Consider the following 22513-nt stretch of genomic DNA (forward strand, 5'->3'; position numbering starts at 1 on the left):
TGTCATATATTGATTATTTTGATAACAAGTACTCATTATTAAAAAAACATCCGGCGTTAATGATGGTGCTACTTAATTTTAGCAATAGTGTTTAAGGTTAAAATTCCTTCACAGAACAGAACACTTCCTGAAAACAGAGAACAAGCATTCAGTGTTTGAATACACACCTTGATGAGGGGTGCCCAACACGTCGATTGCAATCTACCGGTATTTTCTATTTCTATGTGTAAGACCTCATTAATAAATGAGAACGCCACGGTCTCGTATACCAGAAATGAAACCTCATGTAACACTGCTCACCCCAAATTACAACTACAATATTAATGTAATTTGTAAAGTGTTATAATCACATGACGGGCAACACCACAATCTACAAATTCTTGCGATACGGCGCCAAAATACCGCAAGAGTAGAGTTGACGGTGATGTCTACCGGGGTTACACTAACATTTCATGTTCTGACATCAGTTTGAGGGGGTGCTAGTGCACCAATCTGTTCATTTACAACCTCTAATCATAAGTAGAAGAAGAACCTCCTCCAGCCCTAAAGACGCTAACAGTCACTCTAGGTACAGCATCATCATCATCATCATCAACATCCGTATGTGGAAGCCATGGAAGTTCTCGTAAAGATAAATGTAACTAAGTAGTAAGTAAGTCATTTTTTGTTTATAAAGTGCTTTTCTCAGATAAAAATCACCAAGTGCTGTACAGAAGAGAGGAGCAACTAAAACAACAGGTACAACATCATAAAAGTATAATAAAAGTTAAAAATCTATTCAACCAAAGACTTTCCTGAAGAGCAAAGTCTTCAAATGATTCTTAAAAGAGTCACACAGTCAAGCTCCTGGAGGGACTGGTCCAGGTCATTCCAGAGTCTGGGGGCCACAGCCTGGAACGCCAGGTCTCCCCGGGTTTTAAAATGAGTTTTTGGGATCTTCAAAAGACCCTGGCCTGAAGACTGAAGTGTAGGGGTACAACAGGTCAGCGCTGTACTGAGGAGCCTGACCATGCAGTGCACGGAAGGTCAGGACAAGAATTTTAAACTCAATATGAAATTTGACTGGAAGCCAATAAAGATGAAATAAAATGGGGTAATGTGGGCTGTTCTGGGTGCATAAGTAAAAAGTCTGGCAGCAGCATTTTGTACGATTTGAAGTCTGTTCAGAGTCGACTTGTTGAAACGAGTGAAAACAGTTACAATAATCAATGCAGGACGATATGATGATCATTTTGAGATCTGATCCTCACTTTAGAGATATTTCTCAGGTGAAACACACTGTGTGTGACTGACTGGACATGTGCTTTTTATTGTGGTTTCATCCCCACACACTGACGTCTACCCTGTATAAGACATAGTAGTTTGTAGAATTTAGTCCATCACCATCATGGTCTGTTTCCTCCTCACTGGATCCTTTGATTCCTCTGTGTTTTCCTTTGTTTAATTAGGCTTTTCATGAGTGTTTCCACTGTACAAACAGCAGCCTGTCAGATGTTAATGCAGACAAGGTATTAGTGTGTTCTGATTCAGGTCAATGATTAGGTTCTTTAACCTGGGTCTTTATGATGTGAGCAGCTGTGTTTAAAGCTTCTGTGGATCAATCTAACTCAGTTTTTAAGTGTTACTGCTTCAATGTTATTATTGTATTATACAAATATGTAATAATTGTAATAGTTTACATATTAAAATCTGATTATTTACAGACCACAGTTATGAATCCCTAACACAGTATATTGCAAAGAGCTGTCCCTGAGCAAACTGGATTCAAACCCATGACTAATATACAGTAGGTTATAGGTTTAGATTAGAGTCCAAAACCAAACCTTAAAGTTAAAATATTAAGTACAAATATAAAGTACAAAACATACAGGCAGATGATTTAAGTTCAAAAGTTAGCATCGTTTTCTGAAAACGTTCCCCTAAGTCATGTGACTCAGTGTTTGCAAAGTTCTTCAAGCATCATGAGAACCTTTGTTTTATGTCAGCTTTGCTTTGAGCCGAGTTGGTGTTTCACTACAATTTTAATAGAAAATGTCCTCTGATTCACAGAAAGAATAAAAAAAGACACAATGTAGGTCTCCCTTTTGACTCGAAGGTAGATGACTCACAGTGTTAGTAAAAAAAAAAAAAAAGCCCTGTTTCAAAAAAGATGGACTAGGATTTCTGTTAATACCACTGGAGATTAGCACCCAAGAGATAAACATGAAATTATTCAGTAGGTCATGACAACATTAAAAAAAAATAAAAAAAATAAAAAAAAAACCTGAAAATTGCTCTCGAGGTGCTTCACCGTGATAGCCTGTGGTTGAAAACGCCTAATGGCTCGTTCTGGTCCTTGAAAGGTTGAGCATCAGCTTTGAATGAGTCAAGATCAGTAGTACAAATAGGGTCCTATAATCATGGAATCGACCAATGAAAACGGTTAAACGCGGAAATGGACAAAATCGGCATGAAACGCCGTCAACACCTTTTATTTGGGGGGGAAATGTTTCCGTATTTCTCCATAAAAATGCACCGCCCTCTCTCCTCCTGTCCTGGCTGCATTAAACTCATCTTAAATCACCACAAACACTCTTTAAAACAACACAAATCATCACTGACTCCTAAATACAGAACCTCCACTGCCCGTTTGACTTTGCTGTGCCTGTGAAGCTCCGCCCGTTTGACTTTGCTGTGTGTGGTGCTCTGTGAGAACGTGATCAGCTTTAATCATCTTCACCTGCTCAGTGTTTGAACTGTTGTGTCTGGTTAACTAAGAATAACTCAGTCCATGTTGTCCTTTAGTTCTTTTTATTCCAGCCTTTTGTCCGTGTATCGTAGCGACACATTCACAGTCAGCTAGCTACCTCAAGTACAACCATTTCAGTGGAAACTCCCGGTTTACAAAATAAAAGTCCATTTGGAGCAACTTTATTAGAATGTTACATTCTAACAACATCTCATCAGAGCTACAGAAGATAAGATCATTTAAATTAGGTTAATTTAAACTAAGTTGATCAAAACTTAATCAATAAACCAGATCAGATTCAGTAAACCATTGATCCCTGAGAGGAAATCAGGTGACATTAATGCTGTTCTAATACATCTTTATATGACATATAAATAATTAAAAAGGAGAAGTCAGAATAATCCATGTCACTACAACTTATATCTACCTTTTAATTGTATCTTACTTTATTTTTGTCATACATTTTTGTTTAATTATGAGGTTTTTTTATTTTTTTTATTAGTATTTATTTTGTTTCCTCACAGGAGTTAAAAACTAAATTTTTTAAAAAAAATGATAAATATTTCTAATATTTCACCAGTGCCGGTTTCTTAAATTTTGGGGGATCGACCGATACTTGAATGAAACTGATCTTATCCACCAATATTTTCTACCTCTACAAAGGTCTTAAAGTCATGCAGCCACTGTCCCCTTCTGCTGGGAGATGAATGGCAGGTCATGTGTGCATGTAGCCCCCCTGTATACTGATAAATATTGCATCAATTGAAACAGCTACTGAATTTAAATACGTAAAAATTACTGTTGACTCAAGACTCAACTTCAAACAGCAAGTAAAAAATTGAAATTCAACTTCTATAACTTTTAACTGCATGACGAGTTGGGTATCCACAGGAAAGACTACTCTGTAACCAATCAAAACCGTGTACAAACACTTCCTAAAAACTCATCATCACTGTAAACTCTTGAAAAAAAAACAGAAAATTAATTACATTACATTTGTGGACTCTACCCTCATATACAGAGTTCTCCATGGACTGGCCCCTGCTCCACTACAGGAATGTGTCACAAAACAGACCCAAACGAGCAAGATCCAGAGGTGACTGTAAAAACTGCCGTAGGACAAACTGTATTTTCATACATGGAACATCATCCCAACAACAATATGGGAGCTCTCAACTCTTGTAGTGCATTTGCTCCTTTTCCATCCAATTCAAATCATGGATGTTGGACAATCAGAATTGTCCAAACAACTGAAAAACACCTTAAACAATCATGTGATTGCACTTTTGCACAGGAGCCGGGAACTGCAATTATATTCATAATTAAATGTGCAAATAGATGTATTTTAGAATGTTTGTGAGTATGCAGTGTTTGTGTAGCGTTAGTGAATATACGTGTGCTTGTCATTTTAAAGTGTGATCCCAACATTTATGAGAGTGTGAGCTTGGATGTTGGTGATGTGTTGAATTAAATGTAGTGTGTGGATAATGTGGCTGGCAGGGGACTGAGGATGGAAATGAGCTTTGGCTACAATCCTGCATATTCACAGCTACATGTTTTCTTAGCATTTACTTGTTTTCAATGTGCATCATCTCTTGAATAAATAAACAATGTGTGTATGCTGCACAAGTTAACAACAACAGTCACCCAGAGCACAGTCAACCGAGCATGTGGATAGTTTGGCAGTTTTAGACGGTAGAAGAAAAACAGCAAAGGATCGCAATTTGTGTAACTAGTACAGTGCCCGTCGTAAGTATGTATTCATATAGTGGGAGGAGCTTAAGTAGCGTTGTCAATTGTTATCAAATCAGTATGTGTTTGAAGGTTGGATGTACAAAGAGATGTACATACTCTGTACTCTGTAGTGTTATAAAGAGGTTTATTTGCGGGTGGTAAATAAATTAGCATGCAATTTCTCTGGTTTCATTCTATTAAATATGTATTTTTCCGTAATGTATGTTTTTTTGGAGTCATTATGTGTATTTTTGTATCTTTCTGTTGTGTTTTTGTGCATTTTTTGTATAATTATTGTTTTGTGTTGCCACTGTAGTGATTCTGAAGTCATTTTTTTGTGTAGTTTTGTGCATTTCTGTGGTCATTTTGTGTATTTTTTGCATAAATATTTCATTTTGTGTATTTTGACTCATGTTCATATTTTTGTTGTCATTTGGTGTATTTTTCTGTAAAGTATGGTTTTTTGAGTCATTTTGTGTGTTTTTGGAACCATGTTGTATATTTTTGTGCATTTCTGTTGTTGTTTTGTGTACTTTTTTTAAATATTGTTTAGTTTTTTGTTTTATTTTACCTATTTAGCATATTTTATTATAGATACCTTATGTATGGTGAGGGCGTGTTTTGAGGTGTGTGTGTGTGTGTGAGACTCGCTACCTGTCCTCCTGGTTGGGACTCTCTCCATCTCCTCCGTGGGTTCTCTCTCACACAGACGCACACGCATCAGCCGCGCACATGCACATACTACGTCACATGGTGTTGAACTGCATGTGTCTCACGCCCAATCCTTGAGACCTGACAGAAACAAAATTGACCCGGAAGTAGCACAAAAAATAAACATTTTGCAACACCAAATAATTCGCTCCACAAAGACACATGCACACACACACACACACACACACACACACACACACACACATACACACACACACACACGCACGCACGCATGCATGCAGAACTTCCTTGCTTTTATAGAGAGATGTGGAAATAAGTTTTGGTGGAGCCATAAACAAAAGGGATTATTATTTTATCATCTACCTCACAAATTGTGATTTTACTTTATTTGTAAAAGCAAAATACTGCTGTGATCTTCATTTTTGTCGAAGACCTCCAACAGGTCTGCAGTGTAAACTGTAAACACACTTAGTTTGTTTTTGAAATGTGAAAAATATAGACTAAAGAACCTGATATAATTGAGTATTTTGGACAGCAATGTTCCAAACTTTTCATTGATATCTGAGATACAGTAACTACCTCATGTGCAGTTAAAATAACATGTTTGTATGGGTATTGTTCAATGTTTTATAATAAAAAATGGAAAGAGAGAAAAAAAAAAATGGGGATTGGCAGGTCAGACTTTTTAAAGATTGGTGATCGGCCAGAAAATTGCACAATATGCTAAGGTTTCATTTACTCAGACATCTGTTTCTCAGGTAACCCAAGAAACTCCTGACATGTTTCGACTGACAACTGCCAGTCTTTGTCAGAGGCGTCTGCTGATTGCTTTGATGTGTCCTTTGAAGTTTCCTTGTCTTCTGCGTATTATTTCCAGCAAGATTCTATTTTTTCTGGAACAAAAACTGTAACCGTAATAACATAAAAAAGTGCTTTAAATATTGATATTAGATACGAAAAAATCCAAATATGTTCATGTTGTCATTTAGAATACATCTCAACATTTACAGTTTGTGTTCAGGTCTTTATCCAGGCCTGTTTTTCTAAGGAAACATGTTTTAACCTGAGACTTAAAGACTAAACTCACCATGAATAGGGTGAGCAGATCATTTTTTAGACTTTTAAACATCTGTGACTAATAGTGATGCTATCAACCCATCTGCCCTATGAACATTGGGCTACTGTTCGTTCGAACTGGGCTGTTAAAAACCTCCTCTCAGAAACAGAAGATGCTTTTTTCTTAACACTTGCTCGAGAGGCTAAAAATATTTGTGGAACTTGAGCAATGATCTTTGAAACCAACAATAATTAATTTGATCAAAACATTCTGCACACAGTCTTAATCAGAATAAATCTCAAGCATCCACTACAAAGCTTCATTCTTCTTCCGACTCCAACATTAGATTATTAAGTCTATAAATTTGTTTCATCAAAACATGAATCAGAACTTACGAGTCCCTCCTGACTGTGTGAACAAATGCACCAGAAGCACCAAGTAATTTGGACAAATGACTTTAGGCTAAATGAACTCCTTGATCAAGTTACTATTGGGCAAGCAATGACATCTCAGGCAATCCATGATTTAGTGAATGTCTCTACGCAGTTGGCCTGATGCAGGGAGAGGTTGTTAGGTAATGCAATGCACCATTTAATCAAACACTGACCAATCTCTTGATTTAACTACTTTCATTCATCACAGAGCTGTTATATTAAAACGTGGAGTTAACTTTGGGTTTGGATCCAGCACTGATGACTTTCAGCTGTGTCTTTTTGTAGTCAGAGTTTAGCATCCATAGATAATATGGATTGTATAATGTACAATATTTACTGCATTCACAAATTATCGTATTATATATGGTATACAATGCACCACTGGCCGTGTTGTAAATATAATCCTAACATACTACTTATACTAACATACTACTCATCCTAACGTACTACTCATACTAACGTACTACTCATCCTAATGTACTACTCCTCCTAACATGCTACACATACTAATGTACTATTCATACTAACGTACTTCTCATAGTAACGTACTACTCATACTAACGTATGAGTCATACTGACGTACTACTCATATTAACGTACTACTCATACTAACGTACTACTCATAATAATGTCCTACTCATACTAACGTACTACTCATACTAACATACTACTCATATTAACGTAGTACTCATACTAACGTACTACTCCTAACATGCTACACATACTAATATACTATTCATACTAACGTACTTCTCATAGTAACGTACTACTCATACTAACGTATGAGTCATACTGACGTACTACTCAAATTAACGTACTACTCATACTAACGTACTACTCATAATAATGTACTACTCATACTAACGTACTACTCATACTAACATACTACTCATAATAATGTACTACTCATACTAACGAACTACTCATCCTAACGTAGAACTCATACTAATGTACTACTCTTTTAATGAACTATTCATACTAACGTACTACTCATACTAAAATATTACTCGTACTAACGTACTACTCATATTAACGTACTATTACTCACATACTACTCATATTAACGTACTATTACTAACATACTACTCATACTATCATACTACTCATCCTAAAGTACTACTCATACTAACGTACTACTCATAAGAATGAACTACTCATACTAATGTACTACTCATATTAACGTAGTACTCATACTAACGTACTACTCATAATAATGTACTACTCATACTAACGTACTACTCATCCTAACGTAGAACTCATACTAATGTACTACTCTTTTAATGAACTATTCATACTAACGTACTACTCATACTAAAATATTACTCGTACTAACGTACTATTCATATTAACGTACTATTACTAACATACTACTCATATTAACGTACTATTACTAACATACGACTCATACTATCATACTACTCATCCTAAAGTACTACTCATACTAACGTAATACTCATAATAATGTACTACTCATACTAACGTACTACTCATATTAACGTAGTACTCATACTAACGTACTACTCATAATAATGTACTACTCATACTAACGTACTACTCATCCTAACGTAGAACTCATACTAATGTACTACTCTTCTAACGAACTATTCATAATAACGTACTACTCATATTAAAATATTACTTGTACTAACGTACTACTCATATTAACGTACTATTACTAACATACTACTCGTACTATCATACTACTCATCCTAAAGTATTACTCATACTAACGTACTACATATACTAACGTTCTACTCATAATAACGTACTACTCGTACAAACGTACTACTCATACTAACATACTATTCATACTAACATACTACTCATACTAACGTACTACTTATACTAACATACTACTCATACTAACGTATTACTCATACTAACATACTAATCATACTATTGTACTACTCATACTAACGTACTTCTCATACTAACGTACTACTCATACTAACATACTACTTATACTAACGTTCTACTCATACTAATGTACTTCTCGTACTAACGTACTACTCATACTAACATACTACTCATACTAACGTACTACTCATACTAACGTAGTACTCATACTAACATACTAACGTACTACTCATACTAACGTAGTACTCATACTAACATACTAACGTACTACTCATACTAACGTAGTACTCATACTAACGTTCTACTCATACTAACATACTACTCATACTAACGTTCTACTCATACTAACATACTACTCATATTAACGTAATACTCATACTAACGTACTACTCATAATAATGTACTACTCATACTAACGTACTACTCATCCTAACGTAGAACTAATACTAATGTACTACTCTTCTAACGAACTATTCATACTAACGTACTACTCATACTAAAATATTACTCGTACTAACGTACTACTCATATTAACGTACTATTACTAACATACTACTCATATTACGTACTATTACTAACATACTACTCATACTATCATACTACTCATCCTAAAGTATTACTCATACTAACGTACTACTTATACAAACGTTCTACTCATATTAACGTACTCTTCATACTAACGTACTACTCATACTAACATACTACTCATACTAAAGTATTACTCATACTAACGTACTTCTTATAATAAAGTACTACTCATCCTTAAGTACTACTCATACAACCGTATTACTCATACTAACATACTACTCATATTAATGTACTACTCATACTAACATACAACACTTACTAACACAACTCTTCCTAAAGTATTACTCATGCTAACGTACTACTTATACTAACGTATTACTCATACTAATATAGTACTCATACGAACGTACTACTCATACTAACATACACCACTTACTCACCTACAACTCATCCTAAAGTATTACTCATACTAATGTACTACTCATCCTGAAGTATTACTCATACTAACGTACTACTCCTACCAACGTACGACTCATACTAACGTACTACTCATACTAACGTACTACTCATACTAACATACACCACTTACTCACCTACAACTCATCCTAAAGTATTACTCATACTAACGGACTACTCATACTAACGTACTACTCATACTAACGTACTACTCATACTAACGTACTACTCATACTAACGTACTACTCATCGTACGTGTGACATCTCAATGAGTATGTAGTTAGTTCACATTAGATAGTATGAAAAGATAAGTAGATGAGAAGAAATACTAATGAAATGAGCACATGTTGATATTCTAATTAGTCATTTTGTTTTCAAAACATTCAAAGGTGGAGAATCAACAGAGATATTTAGCCTTAGTGTGATTCAGGTTTTCAATGCTGTAGGTTCCTAATGCATCTTGGGAAACTTGGAAGTATACTTCAGTGGAAATGCTCTTCATCCTAATCATACTAATAGTATCTAGTCGACAGTATATACTCATTGAGTTTGTAGTATGTAGTACATTAGTGGGACATTTACAACACCTCTGTGTTCCTCTCCTGCTGGTGTCGCCTCCTCCCAGTGACACTCAGGTGTGGCTCGTTCATAACCAAGCCTCTCATCGTTTAACTGAGTGTTTGGACACAGAATTGTTGCTGGTTTATTGTCTTCACTTTTTGGTTGCTCTAAATAACAAGGAAAGTTAGATAGGCTGATGTAAACCTCTTGTTTAAATAAAGAGAAGAAAAAGTGTTTACAGTTTAAAGCACCCAAAAGTAGCACGTTGTCATTTTGACCAAAAGAGTTGAAATGATATAAAAAGCTACTAAATGATCTAAAAAGCTGATAAATGATCTAAAAAGCTGATAAATGATCTAAAAAGCTGATGAATGATCTAAAAAGCTACTACATGATCTAAAAAGCTGATAAATGATCTAAAAAGCTGATAAATGATCTAAAAAGCTGATGAATGATCTAAAAAGCTACTACATGATCTAAAAAGCTGATAAATGATCTAAAAAGCTGATGAATGATCTAAAAAGCAGCTAACTGATGTGAAAAGCTGCTAAAAGATCTAAAAAGCTACTGAATTATCTAAAAATCAGGCTGAATGATTCACTGCAATAGAAAACAATAGGATGTTTACAGGCAGTGGGGCCGTGTGACATCATCAATCACATAATTCAAGATGGAGGAACACAGGCTCTAAAACTGTAAAGTAGTCCCATTTTTAAAAGGAAATTAAATGAATATAATGCATAATAATGTGTTTTGTTAGACATAGATCTACTAATAATTACATTCAGAATATTTTAGGCCAAACTTGTAAAAACAGTGGAAGATCGCTTTAAACAAACATCAGGCCAAGCCTCGCTGTAAAAAAATACTTCAATGGTATAAAATTGGGAAATTCAATTGTGCAGGAAGTGTTGTTCAAAGCAAAAGAAGAACCTTTTCTGTCCTTTATCATCAAGTATCCGTCTGTATTGGTCATGATTAAGTTCTCTGCCTGCTCTGTCCTTGACACTAGTTGTAATTTAGCTCTTTAACTTGTCCTTTTCTTAACAAGAGACAGTTTTTCATGATGATATGAAAGTAGTTTTTAATAACTTGGACCACAAGCTCATATTCAAATATGCAAAATTAATGGTGGATCATCTCTTTTTGAGATTTGGATTAATCCTGTGGATGCTATTTACAGCTTCCCTTTTTCTTTGGAGTACATCCAACCCATGGCATCAGTCATTCACTAACAGAATTCTTTGTGTGAAAGGCACTAGGGACTAAACAGTGTTGGCAGCCTCAGCCGAGCTGGACGGGCTTGGTTAATCACTTGGTCTGATCACGACCTGAAGTGACACAACCACTCAGAAGGAGAAGAAAACTAAAATATCTAGGCTTTAGTTCATGTTGGTGGCTCCTTTTGCTTCATATACTGTATATACACATATACATACATAAATATATACAGTATAATAGCAGCCAAAGTTAACACACTAAAACATTACATTATCTTATTGACGTAATAATAATTGTAATAACTGTTAATCACCTATTTTTATGGCATCCAGGGTTTATCGGAGGTTAGTTTGTACCATTGTGGGCTTGGTGCAAATAATGATGCATTGTGGGAAGTTGAGGCCCAACATGTCTGGGTAAAATAAGTAAGTAGTTGTTATGGTTATGGTTCTCTCTGCGATGCAGTGTGTTCGCGCTATTGACATAACACGAGAAAAAAACACTGGATCACTGGTCAACACTGTTAAAAGTGTTGCTTAGATCTAAAGCATAAAAAATGACGTAAGTGGTTGCTTTGCCCCAGTTAAGTTGTGACAACTTTATTCACTTTATGCTTACAGAGAAAACAAAAGAAATACTTCAAAAGAAACAAAAGAAAATGTTTAAAGATTAATGTTTTTTCCAACAATTTTGTGTTTGGATGAAACAATACATTTACTTTAAGATAAAACAAAATTCAAACACATTGATGTTGATGTGAAAAAATAAAATGACTTTGAGCCTATCAATTTTCAGAATAGGTTTGTGTTGCAATGAAATAATAAAATTATTTAAAGATAATGTTTTTTTCTTAGCAGGTTTTTGCTAGAATAAAAAAATACTGAGATCATCATCTTTGCCAACATTTTTAGCACACACAGTGTGTGTTGCTCCAGGTTTGGTCAAGTGGTCTTTAAGACATAAGATTTTTCTGAACTTGGATGCAGCCATGGAGTTGGCGCTTAGCGGGCTGTGTATGTCTTCCTGCTTTCTCAAACTGACTCTGTGATGGAAAACTCAGGCAGGTTTTGTCTTGAAACCGTTCCACCTGGATTCTAAAGGCTTTAATCTTCAAACAAGGGTGAGGCACGTGTATATTGGCCATGTTGACCTGTGATGACTTGTTAAAGTGTGAACGTGGTTTTTTCTAGACTCGAAGCTGCGCTCGTACCCACCACAATTCATAAACAGTAAACGGGTCTATTAACCTTTAGACACACTCATGAACATCTGCTTAGGAAATTTTCATTTAGAACAACAAAAAAAGTTAACAAAGACCAACATTGGCTACTCCCTGGCACATAAAAGGTTGGCAGCAGTAATATAAAGGTGCCTGCTCTCCAACATGCTAATGTAAGCATGGAGACTTTAAGAGAGCTTTTTTAACAGTGAATTGTATCTCACGGATGGTGTTGGCTTCACTGGACTAAGACCAATCAGTAATCTCTGAAAAGTCTCAAATGTGTGCTGAAGCTTGGGTGGGTATTTCAAGTCCAATGCATATATAACGCCAACAAGAATTCAGGAGGCCTTGGCTACATTTCCCATACCTGTGATGCATTGAAGGCCATCAATGTGGATCTCGTACACGTCACCGACTTTGACGATCTTCAATGGATAGGAGTTATCCTGCTGAGTGTCCTCAATTTCCTCACGATTCTATTTGAGTGAGAAATCTATTAGACATTGATGCATTTTTAATGGTCAATGCAAATTGTTTAGAATTAAGAGAAACTGGAGGCGGATAAGCTCTGCTGATATTTTCGGCCCAATATGTTGAGTTAATTTCAATATCTGTCTCTAAATTACAGAATTTATTTGACTACAAACCCAGCCACCCTGATCCATCAATAACAGCTTAAGATCAAACAAATAAATTCAGTCTTTATGTCTGTTAAATTGTTGCAGAAATTATTAATTGAATACAATTAATTGAATACAATTAACACAAAAACATTATTTGTGGGTATACTATTCTCATTATAGTAAATGGAAATAATTAATCCAATATTACAAGCCTGAGGATACATTTTAAGTACAAAATTACAATTAAAAGTTCTTCAGTTCAAACTTGTGCTTGTAACACTTTTAACAGTGTAGGACTAACAGATAATCTAGCAAACATAAAGTAAAGAAGCAGGAGTAAAGGCTCAAACATACTGGAGCGGACATCAACAAAGAGTCCGTGCGAACTCCGCCAGGCCAATTACAGTAAATGCAAAGCTCAGATTTTACAACCACGCCGTCTTCTCCGAGTAGTTGGTGCTCTACACTGTTTCAACCATGCATTAAATGTGACCAACCTGCATTTCACGTGCCTGCTGAAAAAGAGCAGGACAGACAGATGAGCTACGACAGTAGCAACACCTTTAAAACACGTCCATGAGTTCAAGGACTACAGAGAAGCTCTAAGAATCATGGGACATGTAGGATTTTAATGGCAATTACTACACAGCAGTGCACCCAAATACTGTAAGTTCTGAGGAGATCGGACAGTGTGCTCAAGTATGTTTGAGCCTTTGAAGCTACGTTCACACTGCAGGCAAATGTGACACAAATCTGATCTTTTTGCCCATATGTGACCTGTATCTGATCTGTTAAAGACTGTCTGAACAGCACAATTCCAATTTCTTTTCAAATCCAACACAGGTCACTTTCATATGTGGTCCAAAATCTGATACGAGCAGATTTTTTGCAATGTGACTGCAGTGTCTATCTGACTCCTACATCATCACCATGCGAAAATGTTACAATCTGATTAAAATTCTATTCTTACTTTTATGAATTATATTATATTATTAATTATATTGTGATAATTCACACTCCCTATCCCAAACACTCTTTTTCTCTCTCCTTAAAGTTATGATGTGCTGACTCAGCATAACACACAGTCCTCCACTAGACGCCTCCATATTTACTAACGTAAACACCGTACGTGGCTTTGGGGTCATGGGTCACTTTAGGACCTCTTCTGCGTATGCGAGTCACTTCAGGGTTGATACTCTACACTGACTGATGAGCTAATATTGTTGAAATGCTGATTTGACGTTTCTAAATGTATGTTCTCTATTAGTTTGTTTTACTACCGTAAACTTGATTTGTACCGTAAAGTGTGGGTTAGTGTTGAAAAGTGAGGTAAAACACTCCACTGTTGAAGCCTATGTTACAGGATGGGCAGTTTAGTGAAGCAGGACGAGGAGCAATAGTATTTCTGACCGTCAAAGCCGTCAATATCGTGAATAAGCCGTCAAAGTTGTCAACATCCTAAGTGCTGCCACCGTCCGTCACTGACGTCATCGTCGTTATTGACGTTATTGGTTCGTCACTGTCGTTACGTAAGGATGTATTATTTTATGGGACATTCAGACTGAACTTTAACTATAAGGACACTTTGATTTTAGAACTTCCATTTTGTTTTCTATTTTTTTGGGATTAAAGAGACAGATTGATTCATTTTACACTTGTCTCTTGTCTAATTTTAACTTGGATTATACAGAAAACTTCATGTCCTGCGATAAGTTGTAAAGTTTGGATTTGGCGTGCTGCCACTACAATGTGTGTGCGTGTATATATATATATATATATATATATATATATATATATATATAAATACTGCAACGTAGAAAGACAAGTGGATAAAACGAGAGCAGTGTGCTGACATTGTTCAGCTGAAATCAAGTATGTTTCTGGGAACACAACGAACATGCTAACTCACTTGAAACGGCACCACTCGAGTGCAAATATCAATGCGACAAGAAAGAAAACGTTCACAGTGCAAACACAGCTGAGTCAGCAGCATTTAAGCAGCCTCTGCCTAGTATTTCAGATCTGACCAAAGCTGTAACAAATGTCATCAGAGTCTTTATCGCAGCAGATAAAAGCTGTTAACAAGCTGTGAGGAGATTATTTTGATAATATTTTATGTATTTTTTGTTTGAGAATATTATTATTACCAGGCAGAATTTTATAACAATATAGTATTTCTTATTTTTTTTTTAACTTTATTTTCATAATCTGTATAATGTTAATTACATTGTTGATTTACTAAAGTTTTGAATGAACAAACAAATGAATGTTTTGAGTTTGTAACTACCAGCAGATCTGCACTTACTGCAGACAATGTGATACATTTTTCTTGCCAACAATATGAAGGTCTAAACCAAGGGCTACATGCACAACTGACATCACCTCGTGCATTTCATCTGAGATAATGACTCTGCCACTGCAGGGAAGGAGACTTTAATCACAGCTTTTAAACCTTAAAAGCACTGAGGGACTGTGGCGTTCGATAGTCAACCATTGTGTTTGAGTAATTGTTGACCTTTACAGATAACTTCCAATCCAATGCCATTTTATTCATTAAATAAAGCTTTCTGCTAATATTCGAATTAGATAATTTAACCATATGAGGTAAACCATTACTATCAGTGAGTGATGTAAAAGATGCAGCACATCAACAAAACCAGAAGAAAACCTCACCTGTAAAATTGATCAGTTCAATCAAAATGGTTACACAGTTGAGTTCAGATTTGTGAGTTACTAAGTAGTCAGACCACAGTCTGTTACAGCTTTGGAAAACAATATATTTTATCATTAGGGCTGGAACTTTATCACGTTAATTGCGATTAATTATTTTCAGAAAAATGCACCAAAAAAAAAACCTTTTTTTTTTTTATTTTATTATTTTTTTTTTTAATTTCACTCCAAACAGAGTGGAACCTTTCCCATTCCACGAGTTCCCAGTATACCAGAGGAGAAGTCATTGATGTGCTTCGAGGGCGTTAATTTTAGTTAAAATGAAAACACTGAATGGAAAACTAAAGCCCAGTTTTGTGCAAATTGTTAGAGAAAGAGTTTGTGGATCAGCTAGCCTCAGCTAGCACCTCAATGCTAACATGTAGCAGCTAGCACCTCAATGCTAAACATGTAGCAGCTAACACCTCGATGCTAAACATGTAGCAACTAGCTCCTCAATGCTAACATGTAGCAGCTAGCACCTCGATGCTAAACATGTAGCAGCTAGCACCTCAATACAAACATGTAGCCGTTAGCAGGGACAACGGTCCTAGTGGAGCAGACAGTGTCTTCAATCCACACTGGACGCAAAGTCAGTGATAAATGATTGTAGTGACAGTCGACCACTCTGTGGTAGAGGATGTGGGCGGGGCTAGAAGCACTGCTACAGATAGCATCGTCTGACCCAACTTATCAACCGTTATGTAGAAAAACTATTTCAAACTAAATTCATCATCTTCATCAGTTGCTCTGTTTATTTCATGATATTCACAGATATTCTAACTATTTTACACTGTTCAGTTTATATTTCTCTGGAATGTTCTGGACTAAGTGATGTTTTTTATTTCAATACAAAAACACATTTGTTTTAGAAAGTTTATTAAAAATCCAGTTAAGCATAAATACAGCTTAGTTAAATGTAAGTTAGTGTTTTGTTAACAATGCAATCATAATATTATTTATTTGTGTTAGACATTATGTTAGCACTCAGTGATGAACATAATAAACACTACTTAGTAGTTAAAGCTCATTTATTGTTTTCATTAATTCAGTCATGTACCAACATACGTTTAAACTGAAAAACATTTTTTTTTTAATTCAAGATAATTTCCGTGCATCTTTCCTCCTGTGGCAGAAAGAAAACAGCCCTCAGGTCTAGTAAGTTTTGGACATTTTTGAGGTGGTTGTTGAGTTTCATCTATGTGGGAAACAGAAATGGTTCTACCAAATTCTACCAATTGTTTGGCTAAATATTCAATCATTGGACGCAGGTTTTATTTCCTGTTCTGTATAGGCAGAAGAGCTTTGAATGTCACATCAGTTTTAAAATCCAATCTATAATATGATTCAGATCAGTTGTCAAGAGGAATAATATAATACTCCCATTTTACAAAATTTCAGTTGCAGTTTATTAAAAAAAAATTAATGTCAATGTCAATCAATGTCTGCTTATCCTACTCATGTTAATGTTCTTAGCGGTGGGGCACATGTGAGTGAAACGTCCGGGATATGACAGCAGTCTAAAGGCGATGTTGGTGACTGAGTGTTCTAAAAAGTACTTTGAGACAAGTCATGACAAAGAAATAAACAAGTGAAGTCAATTTACCGTTTTTTAAGATACAGCAGATACACACTACAAATGTGGCCTTCACGGCAAAGAAGATTGAAAGACAGCATGAAAAAGAGAGAAAATCCTCAGTCCAAATAAAGAGCACGTTGAGGTAACGACAGATATATATGAGGAGAGACAAGCAGCTGGGGAAGAGGGAGAGAAACAGACTGAAGAGGAGATTGAGAGACAAAGAGAGAGATTTGTGCAGGAGGTGAAAGAGACAGAGGGCAGCTGAAGGGTGAATAGATTGCTTTGAGTGGAGGATTCAGGGGGAAAAAGGTTTTTAGCTGTGAGGGTGGCCGTGCAAAAGGTCAGTGCTTCTCTGTCAGCTAGTGAGGGATTACAGCAGGCCGAGTCAAGGAGAGCATGTACTCCTTTCATTCATCAGGAATGTAATCATATCATTTAAACCGTGAAAGAATCAAATCTACGAGCGCATTTGTTTGGTGCAGTGCTACTAAACCTGCCTCAAGTACAGATGTTAATATTAATGATAGACACAAAAAAAGAGGACATAAGCACTCTCCAAGCTGACATTAAAGAACGTCTGGCTGCAGAGCAAAGAATTTAACAAAAAGAAGGAGGGAGAAATAACATGCATTATTTCTACAAAGATATCTTCAAATTCCTGAAAACTCTCTTTATGAGGACAGAAATGGGTCTCTAAAGACAAGAACGAACAAGCTGGAGGTGCACGACACGTGAGGACAACACAAGGCGTTACGAACATCTGGCCATCCCACAATTGCGCCCAGAACATAAATTTGAGATCAGCCCTCCATCCGGGAAAGAGGTGGAAAGAACAGTAAGCGGGCAAGAACAAACGGCTAAGCTGGAGAAAAAGGATCTCCATGTCATCTTCCTGGATCTCACTTTAGTGCCTTTGGCTCTCTGTCCCATTAGCTGCTCTGGACCACCTTTCACAGTTCTTTCACATCCCAAACCCCATTACTGCCCTGGTTAAAGCCTACTTTCAGAACTGGCAGTTCTTCTTCTCAACCCTCAAGTGTACCATCTCATGGCAGTGCCTGGAAGTGGGCATCATGGCTGGACTCACCATCTCATCCTTGGCCTTTACCATTTGAGCCTCAAGTTGGGTTGTAGGTGGCCTCCTTCCACTAAGAGCCTACATGGATGACATCACCATCCTGACCACCACCATTCCATGCACCAGGAGTTTGCTCAAAAAACTGGAGGAGAACATGAGATGGGCCCCCATAAAGATCAAACCATATAAGTCACAAAGCATCTCAGTGGTGAAGGTAGTACTTGCTGATCTAAAGTTCTTCATCGGAGATGATTGAATCCCCACATTATTTGAACAGCCTGTCAAAAGCATCAGGAAGTGCTAACGCATGAGCCTGAAGGACAGCGAGCAGGTGAAACTACTACGCGAGGACATCGGTGCACATCTACAGTCCAACGACAATACACTTCTTACTACCTGGGAAGTTAAAGATCTGGCACTTCCAGTGTGGCCTCTTACCTCAGCTTTTGTGGCCACTTGCAGTTTATGACGTCTCCATATCGACAGCAGAGAAGCTGCAAAGAGGCATTACAGCTTATATTAAGAAGTGGCGTGGAGTTCCTTGACACCTCACCACCATAGGCCTCTATGGAAAAGGTGTCCCCTGTGAGACTAGTGAGGTCCAACTGGAGGAGTTCAAGTGCAAAAAAAAATTGCAGATGCCATTGAACCACCTTTAAGACACAATGGTTAGGAACAACGCACCAACCTTGGCTACTGGGTGCCAATAGTTCGGTAAGGTATTAAACAGCTGTGGCATTTTACTGTTTCTGCCACAAACCAGTAATAATGTTGTCAGTGTTCCACCAAAAATGATTTGGGTTTTGAAAACAGCGCTTTGCAAAGAGTCAATTACAAACCTCAACTCATTTTCTCACAAAATGGCTTCTATGCAAATTATCTCTTTATGTTTTACTTATTGGTTTTGATGGAACTCTACCAGCTCTATTTGCATTGTGTCCCCCATAAAAAATCTCATGTGTCTTTTGTTTTGATACACAGACAAAGCAATTCCACACTGTTGTACAACCAGTTTAGGCTAACAAATGAACTCAGCTCTTCTCAAACTGTTTTGGGAAAAAGTTATATAAAAAGATTATCATCATACCAAGCAGCACTGATTAAATGAAGGAGAAAGTGATTTCAAACAAGGAGAAAACCAAAGCAAAACCTGACTTAGGGAAAGAGAACATTGACCAAACCAACGGGGGTTAGGGGAAGCCAAAAGAAGCATGAAATGGGAACATTTGTATTAAAGCCAAGATTTGTTGAACTATAAAGGGCAATGACAGATTAAAAGCCCCAAAAGGAAAATAAAATACCCCATTCGTTCAGGTTAAACTCTTTCAGGTCAACCAGAAGGCTAATGTTGTGACAAAAAAGTAAAATATCGCAAGATGAATCACAAAGTTAGAGCTTTCCCAGTACACTCCTATATCTGGGGTTAGATTCCTGTAGAATTTAGTATTTTCTTTATGCTTGCTCAGCTCTTTTTATCCTACTAAGTTTAATTTTCTTGACAAGAACTTGAACAAACCACGAGAAACATTAATTCAGTATCGGTTAAAACTGTTTATAGACAATTAATGACTTTATTTACTTCATAATTATTTCTGAAGTTCAGTCCATTCAGCTTGAATAAGTTAGTGATCAACTTTTGATAGTTTGAATACTCTTTACCTATATTATTTTGTGTGGATATAAATAAACAAACAAAATGTAAGAGTATACAAGGATTAGAAAAAAGTTTAGTAGCACCAACAGGTGGTGCTGTAGCACCATCCAAACATCTACATTATGATCCAAAACTGGTTCTGGATACTTGTATCAACATTACCTTCTGGATCATCTCCAAAATCAAACTTGTTCTTCCTTTTGGCCTTGTCCATCAGCTCATTTCATTTCAATCTGTTTAGAACAATATGAGATATGCTGCTAACAGATCTACATTAACAGACAGATGGACGGACGGACGGACGGACAGACAAACGCTGGTGAAAACATGACCTTCTTGGCAGAGGAAACAAGTGGGTGAAACTGACAGAGATTGGCACTGATCGAGAAGTTCCAGTTTCCATTCTCTGAATCACTAGAATATCCTCTCCGTTTAAACCGTTGAGATATATGAGGTGTATTCCATAAAGGAGGGTTAACAAACTCTGAGTCTATCCATAAACTCTGGGTCAACATACCCAGTGATGGGAAACTCTGGGTATCTGATTCCATTAAAGCTGGTATGAAGTGGATCAATCAACCCTGATTATGTAAACCTTGGGTTACTGATGTGCACGTGCGCGATAAAAAGCCATCATCAATGGATCGAAGATGAGTCGAGCTGCCATGGCAACCACCCAGAAAATAGTGATTTATTCACTGTAATGGGTGAAATAAGCCGGTGTTTGATGAATATGAGCCTGTTCTAAAGGTGTGTTCAGTCTTCAGTGACTATAGTGGCTTAAATCACCAGTAATTAGTCACACGTTTTGGTCGCTTCATCACTTTGTTGCTTCAGTGACGTGAGGAGCGGTGAATATGAATAAAATGTGTCTGAGGAGACGTGTCAGCAGCATAGGATGTCTGCATAGAGAGTCCTCCTGTTACACTGGATATTAAAACAGTAAATGCCACTTGATATTGCATCATTTATATTGATTGTTAATGTAATATTGTCGCCAGAGTCATCTCAAAGTCCTAAAAAATGTCATAAAAAAACACTGAAGCGGGACGCGAACCCGCGACCCACCGCTTCCACGCGCAGCATCACAATTCACTGCGCCATCATATCTTCAAAGAGCCACAATCTACAGATTTAACTGTATAACAATATAAAACAACAATCAAGCCTTAAAAGTGGATTAATTTAAATGATCATCTCCTCCTTTATATTATCAACAGGTTTGTGTTCAGTGAACTTTACTACAGACGTCAGTAGATGTTTTAATGTAGATCAACCTCAACCTACATTCACAATGTTATAAAGAAAACTACCATTTGCACACAAAAAAAAAAAAAAAACACAACATCAGTAATGATGTGAACACGTCTGTGGTGTGTGATGTTACTAATGTGTTTCAGAGAAGAGTTAAGGTTCATTAAAGTGTTCAGGTGGGCGGAGCCAGGTAGAAACCCAGGGTTTCTTTGATAAAATCTGACAGCGACCAGGTTTAGTTGACGGACAATGTTGCCATGGTAACATACTCAGAGAAGAACATACCTCGCGTTTAGGAATGAGATACTCAGAGTTTCCCTCATTTGAACATACTCAGAGTTTGAACATAACCTGCTTTATGGAACACCCCTCTGGTCTCTCTCCTGTGCGCTCATGTCTTGGAGTGTGTTCTGCAGTGACTTCTGTGTGTAAAAACCACAGCTTATTGCAGGCTTTGGCAGCTCCTATACCTGCTTCAGACATGTTAAAGTACCTCCAACAGATGTCCTTATGTTGGCGAATAAAATATGAACGAATAAAAACAATAACAATGGAATGTGGAGAAAAACACAAGGAAAAGGACAATGTAGATGGAAATCAAAGACAGTACATGTAAGGACCACATTGTGGCGGTCTTAGACTCAGTGTTGTCTTGGTCTCGGCCTGGCCGGATCCTGGAGTTTTGATCAGGATCAGTAGAGAGCAGCACTAATCTGCTATTCTTCCACTTCATAATGTGATGACAAAAAGAAGAAACACTTGGAAGTGTTCTTGATTAATTAGGGCCCGAGCAACAACAGTGCATAGGATCCTAACCCTGTTTGGACTGCGAGACTGCTGTGTATAAGGCATTAATAAGAAAAAGGCATTAATAAGTACTTAATGATGACTAATTAAGAGCCAATATGTTACTAATGCTAATAAGCAACTAATCAATGATTAATAAGTGTTCCCTAAACTAAAGTGTTACCGCAGTAACAAATTTGTAAAGTATTATCTCAGCCAACATATGTGATGATGTCATCAGTTAGAACATTGGACGTTGGTTCTTACCTGGCTAATCACTCTGCAGTGATGATGTCACTGTTCCAAGAGAGCCCACCTCCATGAGTATTAAAGGTAACACTGAATGATCTATAAAAA

The sequence above is a fragment of the Gouania willdenowi genome, chromosome 10 (genome assembly GCF_900634775.1).
Source record: "Gouania willdenowi chromosome 10, fGouWil2.1, whole genome shotgun sequence".
NCBI classification, from domain to species: domain Eukaryota; kingdom Metazoa; phylum Chordata; class Actinopteri; order Blenniiformes; family Gobiesocidae; genus Gouania; species Gouania willdenowi.